At 40.7% G+C, this 7,272-nt stretch overlaps 1 pseudogene; it reads right to left on the bottom strand.

Annotated features, from left to right (window-relative positions):
• Positions 1–5,120: 5,120 nt before the first annotated feature.
• On the bottom strand, positions 5,121–5,537 carry LOC133748503 (large ribosomal subunit protein uL14-like; annotated as a pseudogene).
• Between the last annotated feature and the right edge of the window lie 1,735 nt (positions 5,538–7,272).

A 7,272-nucleotide genomic window follows, 5' to 3' on the forward strand; every position in this document is an offset into this window, starting at 1 on the left:
TGCAAATATATATGTATATGTGATTAATGGAATCATTCTATACATATATGCATATGCATGTATAATACTATGTGTATGTAATATTTGTACGTAGTTGTGTTACTTGTCTAGGGTGCTCACTCAACGTAGGTGTAGGCTTTACCTAGAAATTGACACTTTGTATTCTTTTTAAGGGTAGTGATTTTATTTGGGGTGATTTTTTCAGGTACCAAATGAATGTAAATCAGAATTATTAGAGGTGTTTTTTTAGAAATTAATTTGTATTGGCCAAGACTCAAGTAACGAGCATATAGCTCAGTAACGTTTCCAAGTGCATGCGCCCACACGACCACCATCCAGATGAAGTGGGCTATTGCCAGTACAGAGGAAGCTTACTCACACCTCCACCTGGTGACTCTCCCAAAGTGATCCCATCATGGCTTCTAACAGCAAAGACGATCGGTCTTGCGTACTTTTGGGCTTCGTATAAGCACCCTCACATCACATGTGTTCATTTATGTCTGGTTCTTTTCACTTACGATGTTTATGAGATTCTGTTGTATCGTGTAGTTTTCCACTGCATCAGTGTGTCACATTTTATTCGTTTTACTCTTGACCAGTACTGGGGCTATTTTCAGTGTGGTTATGATGAACGTTCTTGTACATACTGTTTGCTGCACACATGAATACATCTTTATTGGATGTTCTATTATTTTTTTTCTAGTTTTTTTTTTTCTACTACAACAGAGTACCTCAAACTAAGTGACTAAAAAATTGTTTTCTCACAGTTCTGGAGGCTGGCATTTCAAAATTCAGAGCACTGGCAGGACTGTTCCCCCTCGGAAGGCACTAGGAGAGGACCTGTTCCAGGCCTGCCTCCTAATTTCTGACAGCCCTGGACTTAAGGTAACGTAACTGCAGTCTTCACAGGGACTTCCCCCTATTTGAGAGTCTCTGTTCGCACTTCGCCTTTGAGTAAGGACACCAGTCATACTGGATTAGCAGCTTGCCTCACTGCAGCATGTTCACAGCCATTTACGGCTGCAACAACTCCACTTCCAAATAATGTCACATTCTGAGGTGCTGGCCCCAGGCGTTCAGCGTTTCAACATGGAGCTGTTGGCAGGCATAATGTAACCCATGACAGGTATGTGATATAACTGGCAGTGAAGTTGCCAGGTTATGGAGTGGTTAGTAGATACTAGCAACACTTTCCTAGAGTAGTGTAATCTACTACGTCAGTAACTGTGTGTGACTTCAAATAGCAGATAGTAGCTTTTGGTAACACTCATTCTGATATAGTTTCAAAGTTAACAGAAGAGTTACAGAAGTTGTACAAGGAACTCTTATATGCTGTTTATCCAAATCCATCAATTGTTAACATTTCCCCTATTGGCTTTGTCATTCCATGGATGTGTATAATTCTATTATCTGAACTATTTGAGAGAAACTTGGAGACATTGTGTCCCTTTATCCCTAAATACTTCAGTGTGCATTTCCTAAGAAGAGGGAAATTGCCTTGTATGACCACAGTACAGTGATCAAAATCAGAATCTTTAACATTGATGTGATACTGTGATCTACTAGGAGTGCAGAACATTTTTTTCTGCCAAGGGCCATTTGAAAATTTATAGCATCGTTTGTGGGCCATACAAAATTATCAGCTTACAAATTAGCCTGCTGTGGGTTTTATTGAATTTCAAGTCCCACCTATAGTTGCCTTGGCAAGGCTGGATGTTCCCAACCCCGATCTATATTCCAATTTCATTAATTTCCCCAATAATGTTCTTTATAGCTCCCTTCCTTCTAGTCCAGTCTATTACAAGGTACTGTATTTGGTTTTTGTCTCCTTAGTCTGTTTAAGAGAATTTCTCAGCTATTCTTTTTCTTCTTGTTCTTTGAATTTTTGAGGAATTTTGTCCAATTATTTTGTACAATAGATGTCAATTTGCATTGCTTTATATCTCCCCATGTTTTGATTCAAGTTACAGCAAAAGAAAAAATATAGAAGTGATAATGTTTCCTTGAGGCACAGGGTGTCAGCCTCACTTTTGGCGATGTTAACTTTGACCACAACATATTGTCTGCCGGATTTCCACATTGTTACCGTCCTTGAGTTGATTCATTCATTTTTCTGCGGTTGTCAATCTGCTGTTAATCTTGTCTGGTGAATTTTTTAAATCTCAGATGTTTGACTGTTCTGTTCTATGCTTTTAATTGGAATGTTTTACAGTTTACATATTTTTCTGCTTATAGTATCCATATGTTCGTTCCATATGATCATATTTTTCTTTAAATCATTTAATTACTTATAATAGTGGTTTCAAGTTTCTTTTCCACGAATTACAACATCTGAGTAAACTCAGGGTCAGATTTGATTGTTTTTCTCTTAACTGAATTACAATGTACTATTTCCTCATGTATCTCGTAACTTGTTACCATAAAATTTTGTGCGTGATATGTTTGATAATTTGGGAATCTCTTATATTACTGTGAAAGAGGCTTGTCTTTTGTCCTAACAGGCAGTTTACTTTGAATTCCAAGCTCAGTTTTCCTTGTTTGGGGAAGGCCTTGGAAGTTGTGCTTAGTGTTCTTTGTTTTTTTAGCAATCTAGTTGCTGTCTTCTACTTGGAATCTCCCAGTCTCCCCTGAGCACTGGCAGCTCAAGGGTTGGTGAATGATTTGGGTAGAAATTGTAAGGTTCCTGTTTCATTGATTCTCTTCTTACTAAATTTTGTTCCTTCCCTTTTCACTACTCTTGGAGACTCAATTCTCTGGTTCTGTAAGCTAGTAGATTTCTGAGTGAATTTTCACTTTCCCATGGGAACAGACTTCTCACAGACCTCAAGTGAGAAGTCATTAATATACAAGAATTATTCAGCGTAATTACCTAGGATAGAGGCCAACTCCCCACAACGCCCCACCTTTCTGGTCTATTTCCTTCCAGGGCTTCAAATAAGGATTTAAAAAAAATTTGTCTGGAATTATAATTATCATCTGCTGGATAGTTGGTATGCTATATAGTGCTTCACTATTACTGGAGAGGTAATTTGGAATATTTTTTTAAAAGCTCCTCTAATCTTGAGCTGAGATGCCTGAAGTGCATTTATTAACATAGTTCACATCTGGTTTCATGAATTAATCACTAATTAGTCACCAAGGAATCCTTGGTGCCTGAACATTATTTCTAGTGCCCAGGGAAAGTCTGTTTTGGGAATGCACATATTTCTGCTTGTGTTGGTTGAGCCTTCTCTGCACTTCAGGCTGCTGGGTTTTCCCTGTGCGAATTAGCTGTATGTGGCCCCTGACTCAATTAGCAGAATGAAGAGCTAGCAGGGGATGCCTTTAGTTTCGAGGGCTGTGTGTGCTAGACTTGCACAGTTCCATTTGACTTTGCTTATTTAAATGTTATTTCCGGTCTTGGGCTACTGAGACGGCAGATGTTATTAAAGAATGTTTTTCTGTAAATTCTGCAAAGCTGGAGGAAAATAATGAATTTTGGAGACTCACATAGTTAGTACAGAGATTTTAATTTCAAAGACCAGGAATACAATATTATAATGCAAGATTTTCTTTTATCTTTTTAGCTCCTATTTGTGTCAAAATAGCTTTAGACTTGCAAAGAGTTCCAATTTATATAATCTTTTAACATGTATTCAAGAATGCACTATTTCAAGATCTGCAGGTTTCTTTTATTTTTTCAACTTTATTTTTTTGAAAAATTTCAATCTACAGAAAAAGTGCAAGAACTGTGCAATGAGTATCTTACATCCTTCAACTGAATTTATCAGTTTTTAACATTTGAGATATACTGATCAACTTTTGTTACATATGGGTGAGGGTGTATCGCTTTCCTTTTTACTGACAGATAGAAATAATCGGTACTCTGCCCCAGATCGCGTATGATTTGTCTGCCCATGCTCCCTATTGCTTAAACATGTCTTTGTGATACTATGTGGCTTTCTTACTCCCAGTCCTGCTTCTCCCCTGTGCTCTGGTTGGATCGAGTTTGGCCAGCTATCTGGGCTGACCAAAAGACCCCTTGAATGATCAGTCATTTGCAGTTGCAGAACTTAGAGGGTGGCAGTAAGGAGTAAGTGCTGAAGCTTTGAATTTTAGAGTTGAAAACAGACTGGGAAATCCTGGGTAGCATAACTACAAATCCATGAAGTAAATAAATATATATATGTATATATATATTTAGCATGTGGTAATATATATCTTCTCTCATTCACACACATGCATATATAATTACATAGATACACCTCAAGAGGTCTTCAAAAGGCTCATAGAAAATTTTATATTATGAAAGAACTATGCCTAGATTTTAAAGTCCATTGCCCCAAAATAAATCTTTTAAATTCCATTTTCCATGATGATCTTTTTGAAGTGTGTGTGTGTGTACTGTTTTTTCTTTTATGGTTGGCTTGTCTTTATCCCTAAGGTTTCAGCTCAAATGTTATTTTATCAGAAAGATGTTCCTGATCGCCTAATCCCTAGACCCCGCTCATCTGCCATCACCACTCTAACGCAGAATCATTTTGTTTTCCTTTGCCCTTTGGATTGTGTGTTTGTGTGCTTCTTGTCTGTTCCCAGTACGGCGAATGCTCTGTTCTCTGTCCACCAGTGTCCCCAGTGTCAAGCAGAACCTGGAGTGAAGTAGACACTCTAAATATTCTTTCAGTGAGATTCCTGTACAAGCCAAAAGTGTTGGGAGCAGCAATGATCTCCTAAACTGGAGAATGAAAAGCAGAATGCATAAGAATAGTACTCATGGAGTGAACTAGACATTCTGTGCAAAAGATAGAATAAACCTGCGAGAGGAGAAAACAACCAGGCTTTCAGTCCCCACAAAACCTGACTCTAATGTGGTTCCAACACTTGAAAGATCACAAAACTGCTAATAAAACTGCAAAGTGAAATGGAAAGTACAAGAGAGCACATTTGAATACAGGAATATTTTCTATTAAAAATTGAATAAAAATAATCTGAAAAGATGGTCTTATGCAGAATGATTGTCTCCTAGTTAAAAAAAAATAAGAATCACCTCAATGGGTCAAACCTATAGCCTGTTTTTTTTTTAAGGGGGAGCAAATGCTTTTTAATGGGTTTTTAATCTTTTTTACACATACACTGCAGGATCATGCCGTGCTGCCTGCTTTGGATGCAGACCTAGGCCACGAGTCTGCACCCTGCTTTGCAACTGGTCCAGTGATAGCAGAACCCTTCATCTCGCCGCCTTCGTTTACTGTGACTCCTGCGTTATCTTCAAAATAGACACGCCATCTTTTCTCCAGGATGACTTTCCTTGTTGAGTGACCGCTGCTGGGTGTACCTTCTCCTGAGCTCCGGCTTGTCTCTCTCGCCTGTGGCCATCACCACGTCACCCACGCCAGCGGCGGGAAGTCCGTTCGGCCATCCCTTGATCCCCTTCACGGAGATGATACACAGATTTTTGGTTCTCGTGTTGTCAGCACAGGTGATCATGGCACCTACAGAAGACCCAGGGAAATCCGGAATTTTGCACCCGGGGACCTGCCGCATCCTTGCTTCGACATCTTCGACACTGCAAAGGGACAGAAAGCTGTAATCATCTATTTTTTTTTTTTTTATTAAGGTGCTGAAGGAATGAGGCCTTGTTGTTCTTGGAGCTGAACTAATCGCTGAAGTTGAAGCTGTTCCAGAAGTTGCGAATTTTCTTCATTCCCTGAAACCAAAAACTCCTGAGCAAGCCCCAGGGCTGGATTCTTCATTCATTTGTTCTCTCCTTATGTCTGCTGTTTCTGACTTAGACAAGATTTACAATGATCTCATGGAAACTGTCTTCATTACTGTAGCTTTATAGGCAGTCTTTAAATCATTTAGGGTTGGCCGGCGTCATGGCTCAATAGGCTAATCCTTTGCCTTGCAGCGCCGGCACATGGGGTTCTAGTCCTGGTTGGGGCACCGGATTCTGTCCCGGTAGCCCCTCTTCCACGCCAGCTCTCTGCTATGGCCCGGGAAGGCAGTGGAGGATGGCCCAAGTGCTTGGGCCCTGCACTCGCAAGGGAGACCAGGAGAAGCACCTGGCTCCTGGCTTCGGGTCAGTGCGATGCACCGGCCGCAGCGGCCATTGGAGGGTGAACCAACAGCAAAAGGAAGACCTTTCTCTCTCTCTCTCTCTCTCACTGTCCACTCTGCCTGTCAAAAAAAAAAAAATCATTTAGGGTTAGCTTTGGAACTTTTTCTATCCCAAAATTATTTTTACTCTTCTGGTTTCTTTGCCTTCCATATATTTCATATATTTTCTAGAATTAGCTCATCAATATATAGAAGAAAAATCTTGTTGGAATTGATTGAGATTGTGATGAATCATAGATCAGATTGGAGAGAATTGACCTCTGAGTCTTCCAAACCATAAACACGATCTATCTCCTGTTTGTATAGGTTGTCTTTGGTTTCTTTCATTGCCATCTTGTGAGTTTCAGCATACAGGTTTTTAGTTCTCCTTTGTATTTAAGCCTATATTTATTTTTTTCTTAAAGATTTATTTATTTATTTGAAAGTCAGAGTTACACAGAGAGGAGAGGCAGAGAGAGAGAGAGAGAGAGAGAGAGGTGTTCCATCCGATGGTTCACTCCCCAATTGGCCACACAGCCAGAGCTGCAATGATCCAAAGCCAGGAGCTTCTTCCAGGTCTCCCACACAGGTGCAAGGGCCCAAGGACTTGGACCATCTTCCACTACTCTCCCAGGACATAGCAGAGAGCTGGATTGGAAGTAGAGCATCCGGCTCCCATATGGGCCATATGGCCCATCCCAAACCGGCACCTATATGGGATGCCGGCACTCCAGGCCAGGTTGTTAACCCACTGCGCCACAGCACCAGCCCCTAAACCTATATTTTTCATTGTGAGTATATTGAAACACCATTGCTTTTTCTAAGATTTATTTATTTATTTGAAAGTCAGAGCTACAGAGAGAGCAAGAGTGAGAGTGAGAGAGAGAGAGAGAGAGAGAGAGAGATCTTCTATCTGCTGGTGCACAGATGACTGCAACAGCTGGGGCTGAGGCTGGGCAAGATCAAAGTCAGGAGCCAGAAGCCTCTCTTGGGTCTCCCATGTGGGTGACAGAGACCCAAGCGCTTGGGCCATCCTCTGCTGCTTTCCCCAGGCTGTTAGCAGGGAGCTGGAGTCACAGTGGAGGAGCACATGCAACTGGTATGCATATGGATTGCTGACACTGCGGGCAACGGCTTTACCAGCTATACCGGCCCCACCATTGCTTTTTCTATATTGATCTTGCATCCCTTGAC

The sequence above is a fragment of the Lepus europaeus genome, chromosome 19 (genome assembly GCF_033115175.1).
Source record: "Lepus europaeus isolate LE1 chromosome 19, mLepTim1.pri, whole genome shotgun sequence".
NCBI lineage: Eukaryota > Metazoa > Chordata > Mammalia > Lagomorpha > Leporidae > Lepus > Lepus europaeus.